General features: G+C 39.4%; 74 non-coding genes across 74 annotated transcripts; all 74 read left to right on the plus strand.

Moving 5' to 3' along the window:
- The first annotated feature begins 16 nt into the window (after positions 1 to 16).
- Positions 17 to 127, plus strand: AC3HAE_024861 (transfer RNA leucine (anticodon CAA)). The gene is made up of 2 exons: positions 17 to 54; positions 93 to 127. It is a non-coding gene; the product is annotated as a tRNA-Leu (tRNA).
- A 110-nt stretch (positions 128 to 237) lies between these two features.
- Positions 238 to 347, plus strand: AC3HAE_024873 (transfer RNA leucine (anticodon CAA)). The gene is made up of 2 exons: positions 238 to 275; positions 302 to 347. It is a non-coding gene; the product is annotated as a tRNA-Leu (tRNA).
- Positions 348 to 442: 95 nt separating this feature from the next.
- AC3HAE_024885 (transfer RNA leucine (anticodon CAA)) lies at positions 443 to 552 on the plus strand. Its single transcript has 2 exons — positions 443 to 480; positions 507 to 552. It is a non-coding gene; the product is annotated as a tRNA-Leu (tRNA).
- Positions 553 to 662: 110 nt separating this feature from the next.
- Positions 663 to 772, plus strand: AC3HAE_024897 (transfer RNA leucine (anticodon CAA)). The gene is made up of 2 exons: positions 663 to 700; positions 727 to 772. It is a non-coding gene; the product is annotated as a tRNA-Leu (tRNA).
- Positions 773 to 882: 110 nt separating this feature from the next.
- On the plus strand, positions 883 to 992 carry AC3HAE_024899 (transfer RNA leucine (anticodon CAA)). The gene is made up of 2 exons: positions 883 to 920; positions 947 to 992. It is a non-coding gene; the product is annotated as a tRNA-Leu (tRNA).
- A 109-nt stretch (positions 993 to 1,101) lies between these two features.
- Positions 1,102 to 1,211, plus strand: AC3HAE_024900 (transfer RNA leucine (anticodon CAA)). The gene is made up of 2 exons: positions 1,102 to 1,139; positions 1,166 to 1,211. It is a non-coding gene; the product is annotated as a tRNA-Leu (tRNA).
- Positions 1,212 to 1,321: 110 nt separating this feature from the next.
- On the plus strand, positions 1,322 to 1,431 carry AC3HAE_024902 (transfer RNA leucine (anticodon CAA)). Its single transcript has 2 exons — positions 1,322 to 1,359; positions 1,386 to 1,431. It is a non-coding gene; the product is annotated as a tRNA-Leu (tRNA).
- Positions 1,432 to 1,541: 110 nt separating this feature from the next.
- AC3HAE_024903 (transfer RNA leucine (anticodon CAA)) lies at positions 1,542 to 1,651 on the plus strand. Its single transcript has 2 exons — positions 1,542 to 1,579; positions 1,606 to 1,651. It is a non-coding gene; the product is annotated as a tRNA-Leu (tRNA).
- A 95-nt stretch (positions 1,652 to 1,746) lies between these two features.
- On the plus strand, positions 1,747 to 1,856 carry AC3HAE_024904 (transfer RNA leucine (anticodon CAA)). Its single transcript has 2 exons — positions 1,747 to 1,784; positions 1,811 to 1,856. It is a non-coding gene; the product is annotated as a tRNA-Leu (tRNA).
- A 110-nt stretch (positions 1,857 to 1,966) lies between these two features.
- On the plus strand, positions 1,967 to 2,077 carry AC3HAE_024906 (transfer RNA leucine (anticodon CAA)). The gene is made up of 2 exons: positions 1,967 to 2,004; positions 2,043 to 2,077. It is a non-coding gene; the product is annotated as a tRNA-Leu (tRNA).
- A 110-nt stretch (positions 2,078 to 2,187) lies between these two features.
- On the plus strand, positions 2,188 to 2,297 carry AC3HAE_024907 (transfer RNA leucine (anticodon CAA)). Its single transcript has 2 exons — positions 2,188 to 2,225; positions 2,252 to 2,297. It is a non-coding gene; the product is annotated as a tRNA-Leu (tRNA).
- Positions 2,298 to 2,406: 109 nt separating this feature from the next.
- On the plus strand, positions 2,407 to 2,516 carry AC3HAE_024908 (transfer RNA leucine (anticodon CAA)). The gene is made up of 2 exons: positions 2,407 to 2,444; positions 2,471 to 2,516. It is a non-coding gene; the product is annotated as a tRNA-Leu (tRNA).
- A 110-nt stretch (positions 2,517 to 2,626) lies between these two features.
- AC3HAE_024909 (transfer RNA leucine (anticodon CAA)) lies at positions 2,627 to 2,736 on the plus strand. Its single transcript has 2 exons — positions 2,627 to 2,664; positions 2,691 to 2,736. It is a non-coding gene; the product is annotated as a tRNA-Leu (tRNA).
- Positions 2,737 to 2,831: 95 nt separating this feature from the next.
- AC3HAE_024910 (transfer RNA leucine (anticodon CAA)) lies at positions 2,832 to 2,941 on the plus strand. Its single transcript has 2 exons — positions 2,832 to 2,869; positions 2,896 to 2,941. It is a non-coding gene; the product is annotated as a tRNA-Leu (tRNA).
- Positions 2,942 to 3,051: 110 nt separating this feature from the next.
- On the plus strand, positions 3,052 to 3,162 carry AC3HAE_024911 (transfer RNA leucine (anticodon CAA)). Its single transcript has 2 exons — positions 3,052 to 3,089; positions 3,128 to 3,162. It is a non-coding gene; the product is annotated as a tRNA-Leu (tRNA).
- Positions 3,163 to 3,272: 110 nt separating this feature from the next.
- AC3HAE_024913 (transfer RNA leucine (anticodon CAA)) lies at positions 3,273 to 3,382 on the plus strand. The gene is made up of 2 exons: positions 3,273 to 3,310; positions 3,337 to 3,382. It is a non-coding gene; the product is annotated as a tRNA-Leu (tRNA).
- A 95-nt stretch (positions 3,383 to 3,477) lies between these two features.
- On the plus strand, positions 3,478 to 3,587 carry AC3HAE_024914 (transfer RNA leucine (anticodon CAA)). The gene is made up of 2 exons: positions 3,478 to 3,515; positions 3,542 to 3,587. It is a non-coding gene; the product is annotated as a tRNA-Leu (tRNA).
- A 110-nt stretch (positions 3,588 to 3,697) lies between these two features.
- Positions 3,698 to 3,807, plus strand: AC3HAE_024915 (transfer RNA leucine (anticodon CAA)). The gene is made up of 2 exons: positions 3,698 to 3,735; positions 3,762 to 3,807. It is a non-coding gene; the product is annotated as a tRNA-Leu (tRNA).
- Positions 3,808 to 4,137: 330 nt separating this feature from the next.
- On the plus strand, positions 4,138 to 4,247 carry AC3HAE_024916 (transfer RNA leucine (anticodon CAA)). The gene is made up of 2 exons: positions 4,138 to 4,175; positions 4,202 to 4,247. It is a non-coding gene; the product is annotated as a tRNA-Leu (tRNA).
- Positions 4,248 to 4,357: 110 nt separating this feature from the next.
- Positions 4,358 to 4,467, plus strand: AC3HAE_024918 (transfer RNA leucine (anticodon CAA)). Its single transcript has 2 exons — positions 4,358 to 4,395; positions 4,422 to 4,467. It is a non-coding gene; the product is annotated as a tRNA-Leu (tRNA).
- A 316-nt stretch (positions 4,468 to 4,783) lies between these two features.
- Positions 4,784 to 4,893, plus strand: AC3HAE_024919 (transfer RNA leucine (anticodon CAA)). Its single transcript has 2 exons — positions 4,784 to 4,821; positions 4,848 to 4,893. It is a non-coding gene; the product is annotated as a tRNA-Leu (tRNA).
- Positions 4,894 to 5,003: 110 nt separating this feature from the next.
- Positions 5,004 to 5,114, plus strand: AC3HAE_024920 (transfer RNA leucine (anticodon CAA)). Its single transcript has 2 exons — positions 5,004 to 5,041; positions 5,069 to 5,114. It is a non-coding gene; the product is annotated as a tRNA-Leu (tRNA).
- Positions 5,115 to 5,223: 109 nt separating this feature from the next.
- AC3HAE_024921 (transfer RNA leucine (anticodon CAA)) lies at positions 5,224 to 5,333 on the plus strand. The gene is made up of 2 exons: positions 5,224 to 5,261; positions 5,288 to 5,333. It is a non-coding gene; the product is annotated as a tRNA-Leu (tRNA).
- Positions 5,334 to 5,428: 95 nt separating this feature from the next.
- Positions 5,429 to 5,538, plus strand: AC3HAE_024922 (transfer RNA leucine (anticodon CAA)). The gene is made up of 2 exons: positions 5,429 to 5,466; positions 5,493 to 5,538. It is a non-coding gene; the product is annotated as a tRNA-Leu (tRNA).
- A 550-nt stretch (positions 5,539 to 6,088) lies between these two features.
- On the plus strand, positions 6,089 to 6,198 carry AC3HAE_024924 (transfer RNA leucine (anticodon CAA)). Its single transcript has 2 exons — positions 6,089 to 6,126; positions 6,153 to 6,198. It is a non-coding gene; the product is annotated as a tRNA-Leu (tRNA).
- A 109-nt stretch (positions 6,199 to 6,307) lies between these two features.
- On the plus strand, positions 6,308 to 6,417 carry AC3HAE_024925 (transfer RNA leucine (anticodon CAA)). The gene is made up of 2 exons: positions 6,308 to 6,345; positions 6,372 to 6,417. It is a non-coding gene; the product is annotated as a tRNA-Leu (tRNA).
- A 315-nt stretch (positions 6,418 to 6,732) lies between these two features.
- On the plus strand, positions 6,733 to 6,842 carry AC3HAE_024926 (transfer RNA leucine (anticodon CAA)). Its single transcript has 2 exons — positions 6,733 to 6,770; positions 6,797 to 6,842. It is a non-coding gene; the product is annotated as a tRNA-Leu (tRNA).
- A 330-nt stretch (positions 6,843 to 7,172) lies between these two features.
- On the plus strand, positions 7,173 to 7,282 carry AC3HAE_024927 (transfer RNA leucine (anticodon CAA)). Its single transcript has 2 exons — positions 7,173 to 7,210; positions 7,237 to 7,282. It is a non-coding gene; the product is annotated as a tRNA-Leu (tRNA).
- A 95-nt stretch (positions 7,283 to 7,377) lies between these two features.
- On the plus strand, positions 7,378 to 7,487 carry AC3HAE_024928 (transfer RNA leucine (anticodon CAA)). The gene is made up of 2 exons: positions 7,378 to 7,415; positions 7,442 to 7,487. It is a non-coding gene; the product is annotated as a tRNA-Leu (tRNA).
- A 330-nt stretch (positions 7,488 to 7,817) lies between these two features.
- Positions 7,818 to 7,927, plus strand: AC3HAE_024930 (transfer RNA leucine (anticodon CAA)). Its single transcript has 2 exons — positions 7,818 to 7,855; positions 7,893 to 7,927. It is a non-coding gene; the product is annotated as a tRNA-Leu (tRNA).
- Positions 7,928 to 8,037: 110 nt separating this feature from the next.
- AC3HAE_024931 (transfer RNA leucine (anticodon CAA)) lies at positions 8,038 to 8,147 on the plus strand. The gene is made up of 2 exons: positions 8,038 to 8,075; positions 8,102 to 8,147. It is a non-coding gene; the product is annotated as a tRNA-Leu (tRNA).
- Positions 8,148 to 8,256: 109 nt separating this feature from the next.
- Positions 8,257 to 8,366, plus strand: AC3HAE_024932 (transfer RNA leucine (anticodon CAA)). Its single transcript has 2 exons — positions 8,257 to 8,294; positions 8,321 to 8,366. It is a non-coding gene; the product is annotated as a tRNA-Leu (tRNA).
- Positions 8,367 to 8,681: 315 nt separating this feature from the next.
- AC3HAE_024933 (transfer RNA leucine (anticodon CAA)) lies at positions 8,682 to 8,791 on the plus strand. Its single transcript has 2 exons — positions 8,682 to 8,719; positions 8,746 to 8,791. It is a non-coding gene; the product is annotated as a tRNA-Leu (tRNA).
- A 110-nt stretch (positions 8,792 to 8,901) lies between these two features.
- Positions 8,902 to 9,012, plus strand: AC3HAE_024935 (transfer RNA leucine (anticodon CAA)). Its single transcript has 2 exons — positions 8,902 to 8,939; positions 8,967 to 9,012. It is a non-coding gene; the product is annotated as a tRNA-Leu (tRNA).
- A 109-nt stretch (positions 9,013 to 9,121) lies between these two features.
- AC3HAE_024936 (transfer RNA leucine (anticodon CAA)) lies at positions 9,122 to 9,231 on the plus strand. The gene is made up of 2 exons: positions 9,122 to 9,159; positions 9,186 to 9,231. It is a non-coding gene; the product is annotated as a tRNA-Leu (tRNA).
- A 95-nt stretch (positions 9,232 to 9,326) lies between these two features.
- AC3HAE_024937 (transfer RNA leucine (anticodon CAA)) lies at positions 9,327 to 9,436 on the plus strand. The gene is made up of 2 exons: positions 9,327 to 9,364; positions 9,391 to 9,436. It is a non-coding gene; the product is annotated as a tRNA-Leu (tRNA).
- A 330-nt stretch (positions 9,437 to 9,766) lies between these two features.
- AC3HAE_024938 (transfer RNA leucine (anticodon CAA)) lies at positions 9,767 to 9,876 on the plus strand. Its single transcript has 2 exons — positions 9,767 to 9,804; positions 9,842 to 9,876. It is a non-coding gene; the product is annotated as a tRNA-Leu (tRNA).
- Positions 9,877 to 9,986: 110 nt separating this feature from the next.
- Positions 9,987 to 10,096, plus strand: AC3HAE_024939 (transfer RNA leucine (anticodon CAA)). Its single transcript has 2 exons — positions 9,987 to 10,024; positions 10,051 to 10,096. It is a non-coding gene; the product is annotated as a tRNA-Leu (tRNA).
- Positions 10,097 to 10,206: 110 nt separating this feature from the next.
- AC3HAE_024940 (transfer RNA leucine (anticodon CAA)) lies at positions 10,207 to 10,316 on the plus strand. The gene is made up of 2 exons: positions 10,207 to 10,244; positions 10,271 to 10,316. It is a non-coding gene; the product is annotated as a tRNA-Leu (tRNA).
- A 110-nt stretch (positions 10,317 to 10,426) lies between these two features.
- AC3HAE_024942 (transfer RNA leucine (anticodon CAA)) lies at positions 10,427 to 10,536 on the plus strand. The gene is made up of 2 exons: positions 10,427 to 10,464; positions 10,491 to 10,536. It is a non-coding gene; the product is annotated as a tRNA-Leu (tRNA).
- Positions 10,537 to 10,646: 110 nt separating this feature from the next.
- On the plus strand, positions 10,647 to 10,756 carry AC3HAE_024943 (transfer RNA leucine (anticodon CAA)). Its single transcript has 2 exons — positions 10,647 to 10,684; positions 10,711 to 10,756. It is a non-coding gene; the product is annotated as a tRNA-Leu (tRNA).
- A 315-nt stretch (positions 10,757 to 11,071) lies between these two features.
- Positions 11,072 to 11,181, plus strand: AC3HAE_024944 (transfer RNA leucine (anticodon CAA)). Its single transcript has 2 exons — positions 11,072 to 11,109; positions 11,136 to 11,181. It is a non-coding gene; the product is annotated as a tRNA-Leu (tRNA).
- Positions 11,182 to 11,291: 110 nt separating this feature from the next.
- On the plus strand, positions 11,292 to 11,402 carry AC3HAE_024946 (transfer RNA leucine (anticodon CAA)). Its single transcript has 2 exons — positions 11,292 to 11,329; positions 11,357 to 11,402. It is a non-coding gene; the product is annotated as a tRNA-Leu (tRNA).
- Positions 11,403 to 11,511: 109 nt separating this feature from the next.
- Positions 11,512 to 11,621, plus strand: AC3HAE_024947 (transfer RNA leucine (anticodon CAA)). The gene is made up of 2 exons: positions 11,512 to 11,549; positions 11,576 to 11,621. It is a non-coding gene; the product is annotated as a tRNA-Leu (tRNA).
- Positions 11,622 to 11,716: 95 nt separating this feature from the next.
- On the plus strand, positions 11,717 to 11,826 carry AC3HAE_024843 (transfer RNA leucine (anticodon CAA)). Its single transcript has 2 exons — positions 11,717 to 11,754; positions 11,781 to 11,826. It is a non-coding gene; the product is annotated as a tRNA-Leu (tRNA).
- Positions 11,827 to 12,156: 330 nt separating this feature from the next.
- Positions 12,157 to 12,266, plus strand: AC3HAE_024844 (transfer RNA leucine (anticodon CAA)). Its single transcript has 2 exons — positions 12,157 to 12,194; positions 12,221 to 12,266. It is a non-coding gene; the product is annotated as a tRNA-Leu (tRNA).
- Positions 12,267 to 12,376: 110 nt separating this feature from the next.
- AC3HAE_024846 (transfer RNA leucine (anticodon CAA)) lies at positions 12,377 to 12,486 on the plus strand. The gene is made up of 2 exons: positions 12,377 to 12,414; positions 12,441 to 12,486. It is a non-coding gene; the product is annotated as a tRNA-Leu (tRNA).
- Positions 12,487 to 12,801: 315 nt separating this feature from the next.
- Positions 12,802 to 12,911, plus strand: AC3HAE_024847 (transfer RNA leucine (anticodon CAA)). The gene is made up of 2 exons: positions 12,802 to 12,839; positions 12,866 to 12,911. It is a non-coding gene; the product is annotated as a tRNA-Leu (tRNA).
- Positions 12,912 to 13,021: 110 nt separating this feature from the next.
- Positions 13,022 to 13,132, plus strand: AC3HAE_024848 (transfer RNA leucine (anticodon CAA)). The gene is made up of 2 exons: positions 13,022 to 13,059; positions 13,087 to 13,132. It is a non-coding gene; the product is annotated as a tRNA-Leu (tRNA).
- Positions 13,133 to 13,241: 109 nt separating this feature from the next.
- Positions 13,242 to 13,351, plus strand: AC3HAE_024850 (transfer RNA leucine (anticodon CAA)). The gene is made up of 2 exons: positions 13,242 to 13,279; positions 13,306 to 13,351. It is a non-coding gene; the product is annotated as a tRNA-Leu (tRNA).
- A 95-nt stretch (positions 13,352 to 13,446) lies between these two features.
- AC3HAE_024851 (transfer RNA leucine (anticodon CAA)) lies at positions 13,447 to 13,556 on the plus strand. Its single transcript has 2 exons — positions 13,447 to 13,484; positions 13,511 to 13,556. It is a non-coding gene; the product is annotated as a tRNA-Leu (tRNA).
- Positions 13,557 to 13,886: 330 nt separating this feature from the next.
- On the plus strand, positions 13,887 to 13,996 carry AC3HAE_024852 (transfer RNA leucine (anticodon CAA)). Its single transcript has 2 exons — positions 13,887 to 13,924; positions 13,951 to 13,996. It is a non-coding gene; the product is annotated as a tRNA-Leu (tRNA).
- Positions 13,997 to 14,106: 110 nt separating this feature from the next.
- On the plus strand, positions 14,107 to 14,216 carry AC3HAE_024853 (transfer RNA leucine (anticodon CAA)). The gene is made up of 2 exons: positions 14,107 to 14,144; positions 14,171 to 14,216. It is a non-coding gene; the product is annotated as a tRNA-Leu (tRNA).
- Positions 14,217 to 14,325: 109 nt separating this feature from the next.
- AC3HAE_024854 (transfer RNA leucine (anticodon CAA)) lies at positions 14,326 to 14,435 on the plus strand. Its single transcript has 2 exons — positions 14,326 to 14,363; positions 14,390 to 14,435. It is a non-coding gene; the product is annotated as a tRNA-Leu (tRNA).
- Positions 14,436 to 14,545: 110 nt separating this feature from the next.
- On the plus strand, positions 14,546 to 14,655 carry AC3HAE_024855 (transfer RNA leucine (anticodon CAA)). Its single transcript has 2 exons — positions 14,546 to 14,583; positions 14,621 to 14,655. It is a non-coding gene; the product is annotated as a tRNA-Leu (tRNA).
- A 95-nt stretch (positions 14,656 to 14,750) lies between these two features.
- On the plus strand, positions 14,751 to 14,860 carry AC3HAE_024857 (transfer RNA leucine (anticodon CAA)). Its single transcript has 2 exons — positions 14,751 to 14,788; positions 14,815 to 14,860. It is a non-coding gene; the product is annotated as a tRNA-Leu (tRNA).
- Positions 14,861 to 14,970: 110 nt separating this feature from the next.
- AC3HAE_024858 (transfer RNA leucine (anticodon CAA)) lies at positions 14,971 to 15,081 on the plus strand. The gene is made up of 2 exons: positions 14,971 to 15,008; positions 15,047 to 15,081. It is a non-coding gene; the product is annotated as a tRNA-Leu (tRNA).
- Positions 15,082 to 15,190: 109 nt separating this feature from the next.
- On the plus strand, positions 15,191 to 15,300 carry AC3HAE_024859 (transfer RNA leucine (anticodon CAA)). Its single transcript has 2 exons — positions 15,191 to 15,228; positions 15,255 to 15,300. It is a non-coding gene; the product is annotated as a tRNA-Leu (tRNA).
- Positions 15,301 to 15,410: 110 nt separating this feature from the next.
- Positions 15,411 to 15,520, plus strand: AC3HAE_024860 (transfer RNA leucine (anticodon CAA)). Its single transcript has 2 exons — positions 15,411 to 15,448; positions 15,475 to 15,520. It is a non-coding gene; the product is annotated as a tRNA-Leu (tRNA).
- A 329-nt stretch (positions 15,521 to 15,849) lies between these two features.
- Positions 15,850 to 15,959, plus strand: AC3HAE_024862 (transfer RNA leucine (anticodon CAA)). Its single transcript has 2 exons — positions 15,850 to 15,887; positions 15,914 to 15,959. It is a non-coding gene; the product is annotated as a tRNA-Leu (tRNA).
- A 110-nt stretch (positions 15,960 to 16,069) lies between these two features.
- AC3HAE_024863 (transfer RNA leucine (anticodon CAA)) lies at positions 16,070 to 16,179 on the plus strand. The gene is made up of 2 exons: positions 16,070 to 16,107; positions 16,134 to 16,179. It is a non-coding gene; the product is annotated as a tRNA-Leu (tRNA).
- Positions 16,180 to 16,288: 109 nt separating this feature from the next.
- On the plus strand, positions 16,289 to 16,398 carry AC3HAE_024864 (transfer RNA leucine (anticodon CAA)). The gene is made up of 2 exons: positions 16,289 to 16,326; positions 16,353 to 16,398. It is a non-coding gene; the product is annotated as a tRNA-Leu (tRNA).
- Positions 16,399 to 16,508: 110 nt separating this feature from the next.
- Positions 16,509 to 16,618, plus strand: AC3HAE_024865 (transfer RNA leucine (anticodon CAA)). The gene is made up of 2 exons: positions 16,509 to 16,546; positions 16,573 to 16,618. It is a non-coding gene; the product is annotated as a tRNA-Leu (tRNA).
- A 330-nt stretch (positions 16,619 to 16,948) lies between these two features.
- AC3HAE_024866 (transfer RNA leucine (anticodon CAA)) lies at positions 16,949 to 17,058 on the plus strand. The gene is made up of 2 exons: positions 16,949 to 16,986; positions 17,013 to 17,058. It is a non-coding gene; the product is annotated as a tRNA-Leu (tRNA).
- A 110-nt stretch (positions 17,059 to 17,168) lies between these two features.
- AC3HAE_024868 (transfer RNA leucine (anticodon CAA)) lies at positions 17,169 to 17,278 on the plus strand. The gene is made up of 2 exons: positions 17,169 to 17,206; positions 17,233 to 17,278. It is a non-coding gene; the product is annotated as a tRNA-Leu (tRNA).
- Positions 17,279 to 17,387: 109 nt separating this feature from the next.
- Positions 17,388 to 17,497, plus strand: AC3HAE_024869 (transfer RNA leucine (anticodon CAA)). Its single transcript has 2 exons — positions 17,388 to 17,425; positions 17,452 to 17,497. It is a non-coding gene; the product is annotated as a tRNA-Leu (tRNA).
- A 110-nt stretch (positions 17,498 to 17,607) lies between these two features.
- AC3HAE_024870 (transfer RNA leucine (anticodon CAA)) lies at positions 17,608 to 17,717 on the plus strand. Its single transcript has 2 exons — positions 17,608 to 17,645; positions 17,683 to 17,717. It is a non-coding gene; the product is annotated as a tRNA-Leu (tRNA).
- Positions 17,718 to 17,812: 95 nt separating this feature from the next.
- On the plus strand, positions 17,813 to 17,922 carry AC3HAE_024871 (transfer RNA leucine (anticodon CAA)). The gene is made up of 2 exons: positions 17,813 to 17,850; positions 17,877 to 17,922. It is a non-coding gene; the product is annotated as a tRNA-Leu (tRNA).
- A 110-nt stretch (positions 17,923 to 18,032) lies between these two features.
- AC3HAE_024872 (transfer RNA leucine (anticodon CAA)) lies at positions 18,033 to 18,143 on the plus strand. The gene is made up of 2 exons: positions 18,033 to 18,070; positions 18,109 to 18,143. It is a non-coding gene; the product is annotated as a tRNA-Leu (tRNA).
- A 109-nt stretch (positions 18,144 to 18,252) lies between these two features.
- On the plus strand, positions 18,253 to 18,362 carry AC3HAE_024874 (transfer RNA leucine (anticodon CAA)). The gene is made up of 2 exons: positions 18,253 to 18,290; positions 18,317 to 18,362. It is a non-coding gene; the product is annotated as a tRNA-Leu (tRNA).
- Positions 18,363 to 18,472: 110 nt separating this feature from the next.
- Positions 18,473 to 18,582, plus strand: AC3HAE_024875 (transfer RNA leucine (anticodon CAA)). The gene is made up of 2 exons: positions 18,473 to 18,510; positions 18,537 to 18,582. It is a non-coding gene; the product is annotated as a tRNA-Leu (tRNA).
- Positions 18,583 to 18,911: 329 nt separating this feature from the next.
- Positions 18,912 to 19,021, plus strand: AC3HAE_024876 (transfer RNA leucine (anticodon CAA)). The gene is made up of 2 exons: positions 18,912 to 18,949; positions 18,976 to 19,021. It is a non-coding gene; the product is annotated as a tRNA-Leu (tRNA).
- Positions 19,022 to 19,351: 330 nt separating this feature from the next.
- On the plus strand, positions 19,352 to 19,461 carry AC3HAE_024877 (transfer RNA leucine (anticodon CAA)). The gene is made up of 2 exons: positions 19,352 to 19,389; positions 19,416 to 19,461. It is a non-coding gene; the product is annotated as a tRNA-Leu (tRNA).
- Positions 19,462 to 19,571: 110 nt separating this feature from the next.
- AC3HAE_024879 (transfer RNA leucine (anticodon CAA)) lies at positions 19,572 to 19,681 on the plus strand. Its single transcript has 2 exons — positions 19,572 to 19,609; positions 19,636 to 19,681. It is a non-coding gene; the product is annotated as a tRNA-Leu (tRNA).
- The last annotated feature ends 1,051 nt before the right edge of the window (positions 19,682 to 20,732 follow it).

The raw sequence follows: 20,732 nt of genomic DNA on the forward strand, positions 1-20,732 counted from the left end.
CAAATTTTTAAACATAGTCGGGATGGCTGAGCGGTCTAATGCGCCAGACTCAAGGATTACTACCTTCCTCAAATTCTGAGTTCCTGGTCTCCAACTGGAGGCGTGGGTTCAAATCCCACTTCTGACAACAATATTTTAACATCAGTTTCAAAAATCGTTGATCAAATTAGTAGAAAAATAAGGTTAATTACTTGCATTATTTCAGATCAATTAAGACACTACTTGTATTCTTCTGCAGTCAGGATGGCCGAGCGGTCTAAGGCGCCAGACTCAAGGATTACTACCTTCTCAAAACTGGGGTTTCTGGTCTCCAACTGGAGGCGTGGGTTCAAATCCCACTTCTGACAACTACATTTTAACATAAGTTTCAAATTAGTAGAAAAATAAGGTTAATTCTAGCATGAATTCAGATCAATTAAGACACTACTTGCTTTTGTCTGTAGTCAGGATGGCCGAGCGGTCCAAGGAGCCAGACTCAAGGATTACTACCTTCTCAAAACTGTGGTTTCTGGTCTCCAACTGGAGGCGTGGGTTCAAATCCCACTTCTGACAACTATTCTTTAACATCAGTTTCAAAAATCGTTGATCAAATGAGTAGAATTTTAAGGTGAATTCCTTGCGTTATTTTAGCTCAATTAAGACACTACAAATTTTTAAATATAGTCGGGATGGCTGAGCGGTCTAATGCGCCGGACTCAAGGATTACTACCTTCTCAAAACTGGGGTTTCTGGTCTCCAACTGGAGGCGTGGGTTCAAATCCCACTTCTGACAACTATTTTTTAACATCAGTTTCAAAAATCATTGATCAAATGAGTAGAAAAATAAGGTTAATTTCTTGCATTATTTCAGATCAATTAAGGCACTACTTGTTGTTGTCTGCAGTCAGGATGGCCGAGCGGTCTAAGGCGCCAGACTCAAGGATTACTACCTTCTCAAAACTGGGGTTTCTGGTCTCCAACTGGAGGCGTGGGTTCAAATCCCACTTCTGACAACTATATTTTAACATCAGTTTCAAAAATCGTTGATCAAATTAGTAGAAAAATAAGGTTAATTCTAGCATGATTTCAGATCAATTAAGACACTACTTGCATTTGTCTGTAGTCAGGATGGCCGAGCGGTCCAAGGCGCCAGACTCAAGGTTTACTACCTTCTCAAAACTGGGGTTTCTGGTCTCCAACTGGAGGCGTGGGTTCAAATCCCACTCCTGACAAATGTGTTCAAACATAAGCTTTAAGAATCATTGATCAAATGAGTTGAAAAATAAGGTTAATTACTTGCATCATTTCAGATCAATTAAGACACTACTTGTATTCTTCTACAGTCAGGATGGCCGAGCGGTCTAAGGCGCCAGACTCAAGGATTACTACCTTCTCAAAACTGGGGTTTCTGGTCTCCAACTGGAGGCGTGGGTTCAAATCCCACTCCTGACAAATGTGTTCAAACATAAGCTTTAAGAATCATTGATCAAATGAGTAAAAAAATAAGGTTAATTACTTGCATTATTTCAGATCAATTAAGACACTACTTGTATTATTCTGCAGTCAGGATGGCCGAGCGGTCTAAGGCGCCAGACTCAAGGATTACTAACTTCTCAAAACTGGGGTTTCTGGTCTCCAACTGGAGGCGTGGGTTCAAATCCCACTTCTGACAACTACATTTTAACATAAGTTTCAAATTAGTAGAAAAATAAGGTTAATTCTAGCATGATTTCAGATCAATTAAGACACTACTTGCTTTTGTCTGTAGTCAGGATGGCCGAGCGGTCCAAGGCGCCAGACTCAAGGATTACTACCTTCTCAAAACTGGGGTTTCTTGTCTCCAACTGGAGGCGTGGGTTCAAATCTCACTTCTGACAACTATTTTTTAACATCAGTTTCAAAAATCGTTGATCAAATGAGTAGAATTTAAAGGTGAATTCCTTGCGTTATTTTAGCTCAATTAAGACACTACAAATTTTTAAACATAGTCGGGATGGCTGAGCGGTCTAATGCGCCAGACTCAAGGATTACTACCTTCCTCAAATTCTGAGTTCCTGGTCTCCAACTGGAGGCGTGGGTTCAAATCCCACTTCTGACAACAATATTTTAACATCAGTTTCAAAAATCGTTGATCAAATTAGTAGAAAAATAAGGTTAATTACTTGCATTATTTCAGATCAATTAAGACACTACTTGTATTCTTCTGCAGTCAGGATGGCCGAGCGGTCTAAGGCGCCAGACTCAAGGATTACTACCTTCTCAAAACTGGGGTTTCTGGTCTCCAACTGGAGGCGTGGGTTCAAATCCCACTTCTGACAACTACTTTTTAACATCAGTTTAAAAAATCGTTGATCAAATTAGTAGAAAAATAAGGTTAATTCTAGCATTATTTCAGATCAATTAAGACACTACTTGTAATTGTCTTCAGGCAGGATGGCCGAGCGGTCTAAGGCGCCAGACTCAAGGATTACTACCTTCTCAAAACTGGGGTTTCTGGTCTCCAACTGGAGGCGTGGGTTCAAATCCCACTCCTGACAAATGTGTTCAAACATAAGCTTTAAGAATCATTGATCAAATGAGTAAAAAAATTAGGTTAATTACTTGCATTATTTCAGATCAATTAAGACACTACTTGTATTCTTCTGCAGTCAGGATGGCCGAGCGGTCTAAGGCGCCAGACTCAAGGATTACTAACTTCTCAAAACTGGGGTTTCTGGTCTCCAACTGGAGGCGTGGGTTCAAATCCCACTTCTGACAACTACATTTTAACATAAGTTTCAAATTAGTAGAAAAATAAGGTTAATTCTAGCATGATTTCAGATCAATTAAGACACTACTTGCTTTTGTCTGTAGTCAGGATGGCCGAGCGGTCCAAGGCGCCAGACTCAAGGATTACTACCTTCTCAAAACTGGGGTTTCTTGTCTCCAACTGGAGGCGTGGGTTCAAATCCCACTTCTGACAACTATTTTTTAACATCAGTTTCAAAAATCGTTGATCAAATGAGTAGAATTTAAAGGTGAATTCCTTGCGTTATTTTAGCTCAATTAAGACACTACAAATTTTTAAACATAGTCGGGATGGCTGAGCGGTCTAATGCGCCAGACTCAAGGATTACTACCTTCCTCAAATTCTGAGTTCCTGGTCTCCAACTGGAGGCGTGGGTTCAAATCCCACTTCTGACAACAATATTTTAACATCAGTTTCAAAAATCGTTGATCAAATTAGTAGAAAAATAAGGTTAATTACTTGCATTATTTCAGATCAATTAAGACACTACTTGTATTCTTCTGCAGTCAGGATGGCCGAGCGGTCTAAGGCGCCAGACTCAAGGATTACTACCTTCTCAAAACTGGGGTTTCTGGTCTCCAACTGGAGGCGTGGGTTCAAATCCCACTTCTGACAACTACATTTTAACATAAGTTTCAAATGAGTAGAAAAATAAGGTTAATTCTAGCATGATTTCAGATCAATTAAGACACTACTTGCTTTTGTCTGTAGTCAGGATGGCCGAGCGGTCCAAGGAGCCAGACTCAAGGATTACTAACTTCTCAAAACTGTGGTTTCTGGTCTCCAACTGGAGGCGTGGGTTCAAATCCCACTTCTGACAACTATTTTTTAACATCAGTTTCAAAAATCGTTGATCAAATGAGTAGAATTTTAAGGTGAATTCCTTGCGTTATTTTAGCTCAATTAAGACACTACAAATTTTTAAATATAGTCGGGATGGCTGAGCGGTCTAATGCGCCAGACTCAACGATTACTACCTTCTCAAAACTGGGGTTTCTGGTCTCCAACTGGAGGCGTGGGTTCAAATCCCACTTCTGACAACTATTTTTTAACATCAGTTTCAAAAATCATTGATCAAATGAGTAGAAAAATAAGGTTAATTTCTTGCATTATTTCAGATCAATTAAGACACTAATTGTATTTGTCTGAAGTCTGGATGGCCGAGAGGTCTAAGGCGCCAGACTCAAGGATTACTACCTTCTCAAAACTGGGGTTTCTGCTCTCTAACTGGAGGCATGGGTTCAAATCCCACTTCTGACAACTACTTTTTAACATCAGTTTCAAAAATCATTGATCAAATGAGTAGAAAAATAAGGTTAATTTCTTGCATTATTTCAGTTCAATTAAGGCACTACTTGTTGTTGTCTGCAGTCAGGATGGCCGAGCGGTCTAAGGCGCCAGACTCAAGGTTTACTACCTTCTCAAAAATGGGCTTTCTGGTCTCCAAATGGAGGCGTGGGTTCAAATCCCACTTCTGACAACTATTTTTTAACATCAGTTTCAAAAATCATTGATCAAATGAGTAGAAAAATAAGGTTAATTTCTTGCATTATTTCAGATCAATTAAGGCACTACTTGTTGTTGTCTGCAGTCAGGATGGCCGAGCGGTCTAAGGCGCCAGACTCAAGGATTACTACCTTCTCAAAACTGGGGTTTCTGGTCTCCAACTGGAGGCGTGGGTTCAAATCCCACTCCTGACAAATGTGTTTAAACATAAGCTTTGAGAATCATTGATCAAATGAGTAGAAAAATAAGGTTAATTACTTGCATTATTTCAGATCAATTAAGACACTACTTGTATTCTTCTGCAGTCAGGATAGCTGAGCGGTCTAAGGGGCCAGCCTCAAGGTTTACTACCTTCTCAAAACTGTGGTTTCTGGTCAACCAACTGGAGGCGTGGGTTCAAATCCCACTTCTGACAACTACATTTTAAAATAAGTTTCAAATTAGTAGAAAAATAAGGTTAATTCTAGCATGATTTCAGATCAATTAAGACACTACTTGCTTTTGTCTGTAGTCAGGATGGCCGAGCGGTCCAAGGCGCCAGACTCAAGGATTACTACCTTCTCAAAACTGGGGTTTCTGGTCTCCAACTGGAGGAGTGGGTTCAAATCCCACTTCTGACAACTATTTCTTTAAATCAGTTTCAAAAATCGTTGATCAAATGAGTAGAATTTTAAGGTGAATTCCTTGCGTTATTTTAGCTCAATTAAGACACTACAAATTTTTAAATATAGTCGGGATGGCTGAGTGGTCTAATGCGCCAGACTCAAGGATTACTACCTTCCTCAAATTCTGAGTTCCTGGTCTCCAACAGGAGGCGTGGGTTCAAATCCCACTTCTGACAACAATATTTTAACATCAGTTTCAAAAATCGTTGATCAAATTAGTAGAAAAATAAGGTGAATTCTAGTATTATTTCAGATCAATTAAGACACTAATTGTATTTGTCTACAGTCAGGATGGCCGAGCGGTCTAAGGTGCCAGACTCAAGGATTACTACCTTCTCAAAACTGGGGTTTCTGGTCTCCAACTGGAGGTGTGGGTTCAAATCCCACTTCTGACAACTACATTTTAAAATAAGTTTCAAATTAGTAGAAAAATAAGGTTAATTCTAGCATGATTTCAGATCAATTAAGACACTACTTGCTTTTGGCTGTAGTCAGGATGGCCGAGCGGTCCAAGGCGCCAGACTCAAGGATTACTACCTTCTCAAAACTGGGGTTTCTGGTCTCCAACTGGAGGCGTGGGTTCAAATCCCACTTCTGACAACTATTTTTTAAAATCAGTTTCAAAAATCGTTGATCAAATGAGTAGAATTTTAAGGTGAATTCCTTGCGTTATTTTAGCTCAATTAAGACACTACAAATTTTTAAAAATAGTCGTGATGGCTGAGCGGTCTAATGCGCCAGACTCAAGGATTACTACCTTCCTCAAATTCTGAGTTCCTGGTCTCCAACTGGAGGCGTGGGTTCAAATCCCACTTCTTACAACAATATTTTAACATCAGTTTCAAAAATCGTTGATCAAATTAGTAGAAAAATAAGGTGAATTCTAGTATTATTTCAGATCAATTAAGACACTAACTGTATTTGTCTGCAGTCAGGATGGCCGAGCGGTCTAAGGAGCCAGACTCAAGGATTACTACCTTCTCAAAACTGGGGTTGCTGCTCTCCAACTGGAGGCGTGGGTTCAAATTCCACTTCTGACAACTATTTTTTAACATCAGTTTCAAAAATCATTGATCAAATGAGTAGAAAAATAAGGTTAATTTCTTGCATTATTTCAGATCAATTAAGGCACTACTTGTTGTTGTCTGCAGTCAGGATGGCCGAGCGGTCTAAGGCGACAGACTCAAGGATTACTGCCTTCTCAAAAATGGGTTTTCTGGTCTCCAAATGGAGGTGTGGGTTCAAATCCCACTTCTGACAACTACTTTTTAACATCAGTTTCAAAAATCGTTGATCAGATTAGTAGAAAAATAAGGTTAATTCTAGCATTATTTCAGATCAATTAAGACACTACTTGTATTTGTCTTCAGTCAGGATGGCTGAGCGGTCTAAGGCGCCAGACTCAAGGATTACTACCTTCTCAAAACTGGGGTTTCTGGTCTCCAACTGGAGGCGTGGGTTCAAATCCCACTCCTGACAAATGTGTTCAAACATAAGCTTTAAGAATCATTGATCAAATGAGTGGAAAAATAAGGTTAATTACTTGCATTATTTCAGATCATTTAAGACACTACTTGTATTCTTCTGCAGTCAGGATGGCTGAGCGGTCTAAGGGGCCAGCCTCAAGGATTACTATCTTCTCAAAACTGTGGTTTCTGGTCTCCAACTGGAGGCGTGGGTTCAAATCCCACTTCTGACAACTACATTTTAACATAAGTTTCAAATTAGTAGAAAAATAAGGTTAATTCTAGCATGATTTCAGATCAATTAAGACACTACTTCCTTTTGTCTGTAGTCAGGATGGCCGAGCGGTCCAAGGCGCCAGACTCAAGGATTACTACCTTCTCAAAACTGGGGTTTCTGGTCTCCAACTGGAGGCGTGGGTTCAAATCCCACTTCTGACAACTATTTTTTTAAATCAGTTTCAAAAATCGTTGATCAAATGAGTAGAATTTGAAGGTGAATTCCTTGCGTTATTTTAGCTCAATTAAGACACTACAAATTTTTAATTCTAGTCGGGATGGCTGAGTGGTCTGATGCGCCAGACTCAAGGATTACTACCTTCCTCAAATTCTGAGTTCCTGGTCTCCAGCAGGAGGAGTGGGTTCAAATCCCACTTCTGACAACAATATTTTAACATCAGTTTCAAAAATCGTTGATCAAATTAGTAGAAAAATAAGGTGAATTCTAGTATTATTTCAGATCAATTAAGACACTAATTGTATTTGTCTACAGTCAGGATGGCCGAGCGGTCTAAGGCGCCAGACTCAAGGATTACTACCTTCTCAAAACTGGGGTTTCTGGTCTCCAACTGGAGGCGTGGGTTCAAATCCCACTTCTGACAACTACATTTTAACATAAGTTTCAAATTAGTAGAAAAATAAGGTTAATTCTAGCATGATTTCAGATCAATTAAGACACTACTTGCTTTTGGCTGTAGTCAGGATGGCCGAGCGGTCCAAGGCGCCAGACTCAAGGATTACTACCTTCTCAAAACTGGGGTTTCTGGTCTCCAACTGGAGGCGTGGGTTCAAATCCCACTTCTGACAACTATTTTTTAAAATCAGTTTCAAAAATCGTTGATCAAATGAGTAGAATTTTAAGGTGAATTCCTTGCGTTATTTTAGCTCAATTAAGACACTACAAATTTTTAAAAATAGTCGTGATGGCTGAGCGGTCTAATGCGCCAGACTCAAGGATTACTACCTTCCTCAAATTCTGAGTTCCTGGTCTCCAACTGGAGGCGTGGGTTCAAATCCCACTTCTGACAACAATATTTTAACATCAGTTTCAAAAATCGTTGATCAAATTAGTAGAAAAATAAGGTGAATTCTAGTATTATTTCAGATCAATTAAGACACTAATTGTATTTGTCTGCAGTCAGGATGGCCGAGCGGTCTAAGGCGCCAGACTCAAGGATTACTACCTTCTCAAAACTGGGGTTTCTGCTCTCCAACTGGAGGCGTGGGTTCAAATTCCACTTCTGACAACTATTTTTTAACATCAGTTTCAAAAATCATTGATCAAATGAGTAGAAAAATAAGGTTAATTTCTTGCATTATTTCAGATCAATTAAGGCACTACTTGTTGTTGTCTGCAGTCAGGATGGCCGAGCGGTCTAAGGAGACAGACTCAAGGATTACTGCCTTCTCAAAAATGGGCTTTCTGGTCTCCAAATGGAGGTGTGGGTTCAAATCCCACTTCTGACAACTACTTTTTAACATCAGTTTCAAAAATCGTTGATCAAATTAGTAGAAAAATAAGGTTAATTCTAGCATTATTTCAGATCAATTAAGACACTACTTGTAATTGTCTTCAGTCAGGATGGCCGAGCGGTCTAAGGCGCCAGACTCAAGGATTACTACCTTCTCAAACCTGGGGTTTCTGGTCTCCAACTGGAGGCGTGGGTTCAAATCCCACTCCTGACAAATGTGTTCAAACATAAGCTTTAAGAATCATTGATCAAATGAGTGGAAAAATAAGGTTAATTACTTGCATTATTTCAGATCATTTAAGACACTACTTGTATTCTTCTGCAGTCAGGATGGCTGAGCGGTCTAAGGGCCCAGCCTCAAGGATTACTATCTTCTCAAAACTGTGGTTACTGGTCTCCAACTGGAGGCGTGGGTTCAAATCCCACTTCTGACAACTACATTTTAACATAAGTTTCAAATTAGTAGAAAAATAAGGTTAATTCTAGCATGATTTCAGATCAATTAAGACACTACTTCCTTTTGTCTGTAGTCAGGATGGCCGAGCGGTCCAAGGCGCCAGACTCAAGGATTACTACCTTCTCAAAACTGGGGGTTCTGGTCTCCAACTGGAGGCGTGGGTTCAAATCCCACTTCTGACAACTATTTTTTTAAATCAGTTTCAAAAATCGTTGATCAAATGAGTAGAATTTTAAGGTGAATTCCTTGCGTTATTTTAGCTCAATTAAGACACTACAATTTTTTAATTATAGTCGGGATGGCTGAGTGGTCTAATGCGCCAGACTCAAGGATTACTACCTTCCTCAAATTCTGAGTTCCTGGTCTCCAACAGGAGGCGTGGGTTCAAATCCCACTTCTGACAACAATATTTTAACATCAGTTTCAAAAATCGTTGATCAAATTAGTAGAAAAATAAGGTGAATTCTAGTATTATTTCAGATCAATTAAGACACTAATTGTATTTGTCTACAGTCAGGATGGCCGAGCGGTCTAAGGCGCCAGACTCAAGGATTACTACCTTCACAAAACTGGGGTTTCTGGTCTCCAACTGGAGGCGTGGGTTCAAATCCCACTTCTGACAACTACATTTTAACATAAGTTTCAAATTAGTAGAAAAATAAGGTTAATTCTAGCATGATTTCAGATCAATTAAGACACTACTTGCTTTTGGCTGTAGTCAGGATGGCCGAGCGGTCCAAGGCGCCAGACTCAAGGATTACTACCTTCTCAAAACTGGGGTTTCTGGTCTCCAACTGGAGGCGTGGGTTCAAATCCCACTTCTGACAACTATTTTTTAAAATCAGTTTCAAAAATCGTTGATCAAATGAGTAGAATTTTAAGGTGAATTCCTTGCGTTATTTTAGCTCAATTAAGACACTACAAATTTTTAAAAATAGTCGTGATGGCTGAGCGGTCTAATGCGCCAGACTCAAGGATTACTACCTTCCTCAAATTCTGAGTTCCTGGTCTCCAACTGGAGGCGTGGGTTCAAATCCCACTTCTGACAACAATATTTTAACATCAGTTTCAAAAATCGTTGATCAAATTAGTAGAAAAATAAGGTGAATTCTAGTATTATTTCAGATCAATTAAGACACTAATTGTATTTGTCTGCAGTCAGGATGGCCGAGCGGTCTAAGGCGCCAGACTCAAGGATTACTACCTTCTCAAAACTGGGGTTTCTGGTCTCCAACTGGATGCGTGGGTTCAAATCCCACTTCTGACAACTACTTTTTAACATCAGTTTCAAAAATCATTGATCAAATGAGTAGAAAAATAAGGTTAATTTCTTGCATTATTTCAGTTCAATTAAGGCACTACTTGTTGTTGTCAGCAGTCAGGATGGCCGAGCGGTCTAAGGCGCCAGACTCAAGGATTACTACCTTCTCAAAAATGGGCTTTCTGGGCTCCAAATGGAGGCGTGGGTTCAAATCCCATATCTGACAACTATTTTTTAACATCAGTTTCAAAAATCATTGATCAAATGAGTAGAAAAATAAGGTTAATTTCTTGCATTATTTCAGATCAATTAAGGCACTACTTGTTGTTGTCTGCAGTCAGGATGGTCGAGCGGTGTAAGGCGCCAGACTCAAGGATTACTACCTTCTCAAAAATGGGCTTTCTGGTCTCCGAATGGAGGCGTGGGTTCAAATCCCACTTCTGACAACTAATTTTTAACATCAGTTTCAAAAATCATTGATCAAATGAGTAGAAAAATAAGGTTAATTTCTTGCATTATTTCAGTTCAATTAAGGCACTACTTGTTGTTGTCAGCAGTCAGGATGGCCGAGCGGTCTAAGGCGCCAGACTCAAGGATTACTACCTTCTCAAAAATGGGCTTTCTGGGCTCCAAATGGAGGCGTGGGTTCAAATCCCATATCTGACAACTATTTTTTAACATCAGTTTCAAAAATCATTGATCAAATGAGTAGAAAAATAAGGTTAATTTCTTGCATTATTTCAGATCAATTAAGGCACTACTTGTAATTGTCTTCAGTCAGGATGGCCGAGCGGTCTAAGGCGCCAGACTCAAGGATTACTACCTTCTCAAAACTGCGGTTTCTGGTCTCCAACTGGAGGCGTGGGTTCAAATCCCACTCCTGACAAATGTGTTTAAACATAAGCTTTGAGAATCATTGATCAAATGAGTAGAAAAATAAGGTTAATTACTTGCATTATTTCAGATCAATTAAGACACTACTTGTATTCTTCTGCAGTCAGGATGGCTGAGCGGTCTAAGGGGCCAGCCTCAAGGATTATTATCTTCTCAAAACTGTGGTTTCTGGTCTCCAACTGGAGGCGTGGGTTCAAATCCCACTTCGGACAGCTACATTTTAACATAAGTTTCAAATTAGTAGAAAAATAAGGTTAATTCTAGCATGATTTCAGATCAATTAAGACACTACTTGCTTTTGTCTGTAGTCAGGATGGCCGAGCGGTCCAAGGCGCCAGACTCAACGATTACTACCTTCTCAAAACTGGGGTTTCTGGTCTCCAACTGGAGGCGTGGGTTCAAATCCCACTTCTGACAACTATTTTTTAACATCAGTTTCAAAAATCGTTGATCAAATGAGTAGAATTTTAAGGTGAATTCCTTGCGTTATTTTAGTTCAATTAAGACACTACAAATTTTTAAATCTAGTCGGGATGGCTGAGTGGTCTAATGCGCCAGACTCAAGGATTACTACCTTCCTCAAATTCTGAGTTCCTGGTCTCCAACAGGAGGCGTGGGTTCAAATCCCACTTCTGACAAAAATATTTTAACATCAGTTTCAAAAATCGTTGATCAAATTAGTAGAAAAATAAGGTGAATTCTAGTATTATTTCAGATCAATTAAGACACTAATTGAATTTGTCTACAGTCAGGATGGCCGAGCGGTCTAAGGCGCCAGACTCAAGGATTACTACCTTCTCAAAACTGGGGTTTCTGGTCTCCAACTGGAGGCGTGGGTTCAAATCCCACTTCTGACAACTACATTTTAACATAAGTTTCAAATTAGTAGGAAAATAAGGTTAATTCTAGCATTATTTCAGATCATTTAAGACACTACTTGTAATCTTCTGCAGTCAGGATGGCCGAGCGGTCTAAGGCGCCAGACTCAAGGATTACTACCTTCTCAAAACTGGGGTTTCTGGTCTCCAACTGGAGGCGTGGGTTCAAATCCCACTTCTGACAACTATTTTTTAACATCAGTTTCAAAAATCGTTGATCAAATGAGTAGAATTTTAAGTTGAATTCCTTGCGTTATTTTAGCTCAATTAAGACTCTACAAATTTTTAAATGTAGTCGGGATGGCTGAGCGGTCTAATGCGCCAGACTCAAGGATTACTACCTTAATCAAATTCTGAGTTCCTGGTCTCCAACTGGAGGCGTGTGTTCAAATCCCACTTCTGACAACAATATTTTAACATCAGTTTCAAAAATCGTTGATCAAATTAGTAGAGAAATAAGGTGAATTCTAGTATTATTTCAGATCAATTAAGACACTAATTGTATTTGTCTGCAGTCAGGATGGCCGAGCGGTCTAAGGCGCCAGACTCAAGAATTACTACCTTCTCAAAACTGGGGTTTCTGGTCTCCAACTGGAGGCGTGGGTTCAAATCCCACTTCTGACAACTATTTTTTAACATCAGTTTCAAAAATCATTGATCAAATGAGTAGAAAAATAAGGTAAATTTCTTGCATTATTTCAGATCAATTAAGGCACTACTTGTTGTTGTCTGCAGTCAGGATGGCCGAGCGGTCTAAGGCGCCAGACTCAAGGGTTACTACCTTCTCAAAACTGGGGTTTCTGGTCTCCAACTGGAGGCGTGGGTTCAAATCCCACTCCTGACAAATGTGTTTAAACATAAGCTTTGAGAATCATTGATCAAATGAGTAGAAAAATAAGGTTAATTACTTGCATTATTTCAGATCAATTAAGACACTACTTGTATTCTTCTGCAGTCAGGATGGCTGAGCGGTCTAAGGGGCCAGCCTCAAGGATTATTATCTTCTCAAAACTGTGGTTTCTGGTCTCCAACTGGAGGCGTGGGTTCAAATCCCACTTCGGACAGCTACATTTTAACATAAGTTTCAAATTAGTAGAAAAATAAGGTTAATTCTAGCATGATTTCAGATCAATTAAGACACTACTTGCTTTTGTCTGTAGTCAGGATGGCCGAGCGGTCCAAGGCGCCAGACTCAACGATTACTACCTTCTCAAAACTGGGGTTTCTGGTCTCCAACTGGAGGCGTGGGTTCAAATCCCACTTCTGACAACTATTTTTTAACATCAGTTTCAAAAATCGTTGATCAAATGAGTAGAATTTTAAGGTGAATTCCTTGCGTTATTTTAGTTCAATTAAGACACTACAAATTTTTAAATCTAGTCGGGATGGCTGAGTGGTCTAATGCGCCAGACTCAAGGATTACTACCTTCCTCAAATTCTGAGTTCCTGGTCTCCAACAGGAGGCGTGGGTTCAAATCCCACTTCTGACAAAAATATTTTAACATCAGTTTCAAAAATCGTTGATCAAATTAGTAGAAAAATAAGGTGAATTCTAGTATTATTTCAGATCAATTAAGACACTAATTGAATTTGTCTACAGTCAGGATGGCCGAGCGGTCTAAGGCGCCAGACTCAAGGATTACTACCTTCTCAAAACTGGGGTTTCTGGTCTCCAACTGGAGGCGTGGGTTCAAATCCCACTTCTGACAACTACATTTTAACATAAGTTTCAAATTAGTAGGAAAATAAGGTTAATTCTAGCATTATTTCAGATCATTTAAGACACTACTTGTAATCTTCTGCAGTCAGGATGGCCGAGCGGTCTAAGGCGCCAGACTCAAGGATTACTACCTTCTCAAAACTGGGGTTTCTGGTCTCCAACTGGAGGCGTGGGTTCAAATCCCACTTCTGACAACTATTTTTTAACATCAGTTTCAAAAATCGTTGATCAAATGAGTAGAATTTTAAGTTGAATTCCTTGCGTTATTTTAGCTCAATTAAGACTCTACAAATTTTTAAATGTAGTCGGGATGGCTGAGCGGTCTAATGCGCCAGACTCATGGATTACTACCTTAATCAAATTCTGAGTTCCTGGTCTCCAACTGGAGGCGTGTGTTCAAATCCCACTTCTGACAACAATATTTTAACATCAGTTTCAAAAATCGTTGATCAAATTAGTAGAGAAATAAGGTGAATTCTAGTATTATTTCAGATCAATTAAGACACTAATTGTATTTGTCTGCAGTCAGGATGGCCGAGCGGTCTAAGGCGCCAGACTCAAGAATTACTACCTTCTCAAAACTGGGGTTTCTGGTCTCCAACTGGAGGCGTGGGTTCAAATCCCACTTCTGACAACTATTTTTTAACATCAGTTTCAAAAATCATTGATCAAATGAGTAGAAAAATAAGATAAATTTCTTGCATTATTTCAGATCAATTAAGGCACTACTTGTTGTTGTCTGCAGTCAGGATGGCCGAGCGGTCTAAGGCGCCAGACTCAAGGATAACTATCTTCTCAAAAATGGGCTTTCTGGTCTCCAAATGGAGGCGTGGGTTCAAATCCAACTTCTGACAACTAATTTTTAACATCAGTTTCAAAAATCGTTGATCAAATTGGTAGAAAAATAAGGTTAATTCTAGCATTATTTCAGATCAATTAAGACACTACTTGTAATTGTCTTCAGTCAGGATGGCCGAGCGGTCTAAGGCGCCAGACTCAAGGATTACTACCTTCTCAAAACTGGGGATTCTGGTCTCCAACTGGAGGCGTGGGTTCAAATCCCACTCCTGACAAATGTGATTAAACATAAGCATTAAGAATCATTGATCAAATGAGTAGAAAATTAAGGTTAATTACTTGCATTATTTCAGATCAATTAAGACACTACTTGTATTCTTCTGCAATCAGGATGGTCGAGCGGTCTAAGGCGCCAGCCTCAAGGATTACTACCTTCTCAAAACTGTGGTTTCTGATCTCCAACTGGAGGCGTGGGTTCAAATCCCACTTCTGACAACTACATTTTAACATAAGTTTCAAATTAGTAGAAAAATAAGGTTAATTCTAGCATGATTTCAGATAAATTAAGACACTACTTGCTTTTGTCTGTAGTCAGGATGACCGAGCGGTCCAAGGCGCCAGACTCAAGGATTACTACCTTCTCAAACCTGGGGTTTCTGGTCTCCAACTGGAGGCGTGGGTTCAAATCCCACTTCTGACAACTATTTTTTAAAATCAGTTTCAAAAATCGTTGATCAAATGAGTAGAATTTTAAGGTGAATTCCTTGCGTTATTTTAGCTCAATTAAGACACTACAAATTTTTAAATATAGTCGGGATGGCTGAGTGGTCTAATGCGCCAGACTCAAGGATTACTACCTACCTCAAATTCTGAGTTCCTGGTCTCCAACTGGAGGCGTGGGTTCAAATCCCACTTCTGACAACAATATTTTAACATCAGTTTCAAAAATCGTTGATCAAATTAGTAGAAAAATAAGGTGAATTCTAGTATTATTTCAGATCAATTAAGACACTAATTGTATTTGTCTGCAGTCAGGATGGCCGAGCGGTCTAAGGCGCCAGACTCAAGGATTACTACCTTCTCAAAAATGGGCTAACTGGTCTCCCAATGGAGGCGTGGGTTCAAATCCCACTTCTGACAACTATTTTTTAACATCAGTTTCAAAAATCATTGATCAAATGAGTAGAAAAATAAGGTTAATTTCTTGCATTATTTCAGATCAATTAAGGCACTACTTGTTGTTGTCTGCAGTCAGGATGGCCGAGCGGTCTAAGGCGCCAGACTCAAGGATTACTACCTTCTCAAAGATGGGCTTTCTGGTCTCCAAATGGAGGCGTGGGTTCAAATCCCACTTCTGACAACTATTGTTTAACATCAGTTTCAAAAATCGTTGATCAAATTAGTAGAAAAATAAGGTTAATTCTAGCATTATTTCAGATCAATTAAGACACTACTTGTAATTGTCTTCAGTCAGGATGGCCGAGCGGTCTAAGGCGGCAGAGTCAAGGATTACTACCTTCTAAAAACTGGGGTTTCTGGTCTCCAACTGGAGGCGTGGGTTCAAATTCCACTCCTGACAAATGTGTTCAAACATAAGCTTTAAGAATCATTGATCAAATGAGTAGAAAAATAAGGTTAATTACTTGCATTATTTCAGATCAATTAAGACACTACTTGTATTCTTCTACAGTCAGGATGGCCGAGCGGTCTAAGGCGCCAGACTCAAGGATTACTACCTTCTCAAAACTGGGGTTTCTGGTCTCCAACTGGAGGCGTGGGTTCAAATCCCACTTCTGACAACTATTTTTTAACATCAGTTTCAAAAATCATTGATCAAATGAGTAGAAAAATAAGGTTAATTTCTTGCATTATTTCAGATCAATTAAGGCACTACTTGTTGTTGGCTGCAGTCAGGATGGCCGAGCGGTCTAAGGCGACAGACTCAAGGATTACTGCCTTCTCAAAAATGGGCTTTCTGGTCTCCAAATGGAGGTGTGGGTTCAAATCCCACTTCTGACAACTACTTTTTAACATCAGTTTCAAAAATCGTTGATCAAATTAGTAGAAAAATAAGATTAATTCTAGCATTATTTCAGATCAATTAAGACACTACTTGTATTTGTCTTCCGTCAGGATGGCCGAGCGGTCTAAGGCGCCAGACTCAAGGATTACTACCTTCTCAAAACTGGGGTTTCTGGTCTCCAACTGGAGGCGTGGGTTCAAATCCCACTCCTGACAAATGTGTTCAAACATAAGCTTTAAGAATCATTGATCAAATGAGTGGAAAAATAAGGTTAATTACTTGCATTATTTCAGATCATTTAAGACACTACTTTTAATCTTCTGCAGTCAGGATGGCCGAGCGGTCTAAGGCGCCAGACTCAAGGATTACTACCTTCTCAAAACTGGGGTTTCTGGTCTCCAACTGGAGGCGTGGGTTCAAATCCCACTTCTGACAACTATTTTTTAACATCAGTTTCAAAAATCGTTGATCAAATGAGTAGAATTTTAAGTTGAATTCCTTGCGTTATTTTAGCTCAATTAAGACTCTACAAATTTTTAAATATAGTCGGGATGGCTGAGCGGTCTAATGCGACAGACTCAAGGATTACTACCTTAATCAAATTCTGAGTTCCTGGTCTCCAACTGGAGGCGTGTGTTCAAATCCCACTTCTGACAACAATATTTTAACATCAGTTTCAAAAATCGTTGATCAAATTAGTAGAGAGATAAGGTGAATTCTAGTATTATTTCAGATCAATTAAGACACTAATTGTATTTGTCTGCAGTCAGGATGGCCGAGCGGTCTAAGGCGCCAGACTCAAGGATTACTACCTTCTCAAAACTGGGGTTTCTGGTCTCCAACTGGAGGCGTGGGTTCAAATCCCACTTCTGACAACTATTTTTTAACATCAGTTTCAAAAATCATTGATCAAATGAGTAGAAAAATAAGGTAAATTTCTTGCATTATTTCAGATCAATTAAGGCACTACTTGTTGTTGTCTGCAGTCAGGATGGCCGAGCGGTCTAAGGCGCCAGACTCAAGGATTACTACCTTCTCAAAAATGGGCTTTCTGGTCTCCAAATGGAGGCGTGGGTTCAAATCCCACTTCTGACAACTAATTTTTAACATCAGTTTCAAAAATCGTTGATCAAATTAGTAGAAAAATAAGGTTAATTCTAGCATTATTTCAGATCAATTAAGACACTACTTGTAATTGTCTTCAGTCAGGATGGCCGAGCGGTCTAAGGCGCCAGACTCAAGGATTACTACCTTCTCAAAACTGGGGTTTCTGGTCTCCAACTGGAGGCGTGGGTTCAAATCCCACTCCTGACAAATGTGATTAAACATAAGCATTAAGAATCATTGATCAAATGAGTAGAAAAATAAGGTTAATTTCTTGCATTATTTCAGATCAATTAAGACACTACTTGTATCCTTCTGCAATCAGGATGGCCGAGCGGTCTAAGGCGCCAGCCTCAAGGATTACTACCTTCTCAAAACTGTGGTTTCTGATCTCCAACTGGAGGCGTGGGTTCAAATCCCACTTCTGACACCTACATTTTAACATAAGTTTCAAATTAGTAGAAAAATAAGGTTAATTCTAGCATGATTTCAGATAAATTAAGACACTACTTGCTTTTGTCTGCAGTCAGGATGGCCGAGCGGTCCAAGGCGACAGACTCAAGGATTACTACCTTCTCAAACCTGGGGTTTCTGGTCTCCAACTGGAGGCGTGGGTTCAAATCCCACTTCTGACAACTATTTTTTAAAATCAGTTTCAAAAATCGTTGATCAAATGAGTAGAATTTTAAGGTGAATTCCTTGCGTTATTTTAGCTCAATTAAGACACTACAAATTTTTAAATAGAGTCGGGATGGCTGAGTGGTCTAATGCGCCAGACTCAAGGATTACTACCTTCCTCAAATTCTGAGTTCCTGGTCTCCAACTGGAGGCGTGGGTTCAAATCCCACTTCTGACAACAATATTTTAACATCAGTTTCAAAAATCGTTGATCAAATTAGTAGAAAAATAAGGTGAATTCTAGTATTATTTCAGATCAATTAAGACACTAATTGTATTTGTCTGCAGTCAGGATGGCCGAGCGGTCTAAGGCGCCAGACTCAAGGATTACTACCTTCTCAAAAATGGGCTATCTGGTCTCCAAATGGAGGTGTGGGTTCAAATCCCACTTCTGACAACTACTTTTTAACATCAGTTTCAAAAATCATTGATCAAATGAGTAGAAAAATAAGGTTAATTTCTTGCATTATTTCAGATCAATTAAGGCACTACTTGTTATTGTCTGCAGTCAGGATGGCCGAGCGGTCTAAGGCGCCAGACTCAAGGATTACTACCTTCTCAAAGATGGGCTTTCTGGTCTCCAAATGGAGGCGTGGGTTCAAATCCCACTTCTGACAACTATTTTTTAACATCAGTTTCAAAAATCGTTGATCAAATTAGTACAAAAATAAGGTTAATTCTAGCATTATTTCAGATCAATTAAGACACTACTTGTAATTGTCTTCAGTCAGCATGGCCGAGCGGTCTAAGGCGGCAGACTCAAGGATTACTACCTTCTAAAAACTGGGGTTTCTGGTCTCCAACTGGAGGCGTGGGTTCAAATCCCACTCCTGACAAATGTGTTCAAACATAAGCTTTAAGAATCATTGATCAAATGAGTAGAAAAATAAGGTTAATTACTTGCATTATTTCAGATCAATTAAGACACTACTTGTATTCTTCTACAGTCAGGATGGCCGAGCGGTCTAAGGCGCCAGACTCAAGGATTACTACCTTCTCAAAACTGGGGTTTCTGGTCTCCAACTGGAGGCGTCGGTTCAAAACCCACTTCTGACAACTATTTTTTAACATCAGTTTCAAAAATCGTTGATCAAATGAGTAGAATTTTAAGGTGAATTCCTTGCGTTATTTTAGCTCAATTAAGACACTACAAATTTTTAAATAAAGTCGGGATGGCTGAGCGGTCTAATGCGCCAGTCTCAAGGATAACTACATTAACCAAATTCTGAGTTCCTGGTCTCCAACTGGAGGAGTGGGTTAAAATCCCACTTCTGACATCAATATTTTAACATCAGTTTAAAAAATCGTTGATCAAATTAGTAGAAAAAAAAGGTTAATTCTAGTATTATTTCAGATCAATTAAGACACTACTTGTATTCTTATACAGTCAGGATGGCCGAGCGGTCTAAGGCGCCAGACTCAAGGATTACTACCTACTCAAAACTGGGGTTTCTGGTCTCCAACTGGAGGTGTGGGTTCAAATCCCACTTCTGACAACTATTTTTTAACATCAGTTTCAAAAATCATTGATCAAATGAGTAGAAAAATAAGGTTAATTTCTTGCATTATTTCAGATCAATTAAGACACTAATTGTATTTGTTTGCAGTCAGGATGGCCGAGCGGTCTAAGGCGCCAGACTCAAGGATTACTACCTTCTCAAAACTGGGGTATCTGGTCTCCAACTCGAGGCGTGGGTTCAAATCCCACTTCTGACAACTATTTTTTAACATCAGTTTCAAAAATCATTGATCAAATGAGTAGAAAAATTAGGTTAATTTCTTGCATTATTTCAGATCAATTAAGGCACTACTTGTTGTTGTCTGCAGTCAGGATGGCCGAGCGGTCTAAGGCGCCAGACTCAAGGATTACTACCTTCTCAAAAATGGGCTTTCTGGTCTCCAAATGGAGGCGTCGTTTCAAATCCCACTTCTGACAACTATTTTTTAACATCAGTTTCAAAAATCATTGATCAAATGAGTACAATTTTAAGTTGAATTCCTTGTGTTATTTTAGCTAAATTAAGACACTACAAATTTTTTATTAAAGTCAGGATGGCCGAGCAGTCCAAGGCACAAGACTCAAGGATTACTACCTTCTCCAAATCTGGGGATTCTGGTCTCCAACTGGAGGTGTTGGTTCAAATCTCTTACTTATGTGAGTAGTCAGGATGGTCGAGCGGTCTAAGGCGCCAGTCTCAAGGATTACTATCCTCCTCAAGTCTGTGGTTTCTGGTATCCAACTGGAGGTGTGGGTTGGGTAAAGGTGTGGGTAAATTTCTTACTCAAGGATTTCAAGGATTCCTCAAATCTGGGGTTTCTGGTTTCTGCTATCCTAGTCTAATATCCAAATCCTACTTCTGATACATTTTTCAAAACTAAGGTTTTAAAAATTATGATTAAATGATACATTTTTTACATTATTTTAACTTAATTGAAACAATATGCTGTGATGAAACAATTTTCAGGATGGCCGAGTGGTCTAAGGCGACAGACTTAAGACAAATGACCTCCCTGAAGTCTGGTGTTCATCGTTTCATTGTGAGTCTGTCTAAATCCTAGTTTTAAAACTTCAGCTTTTAAATCATTGAGTAAATTATTATAATCACAGTTAATATTTTACGTTATTTTAACTTCTTTGAATCAGTTGTCAGTGTTCGTATTTGTGTTTCCCAAGCACCACACGAGGCAGACTCATGTTTGGTGTTATCAACTTCCAATAGTCTGATCAGGTCACGGTTCAGCGTGTCGAGAAGTCCATCTTACGTCT

Source organism: Micromesistius poutassou (assembly GCF_964030765.1).
Source record: "Micromesistius poutassou genome assembly, chromosome: 10".
NCBI classification, from domain to species: Eukaryota; Metazoa; Chordata; class Actinopteri; order Gadiformes; family Gadidae; genus Micromesistius; species Micromesistius poutassou.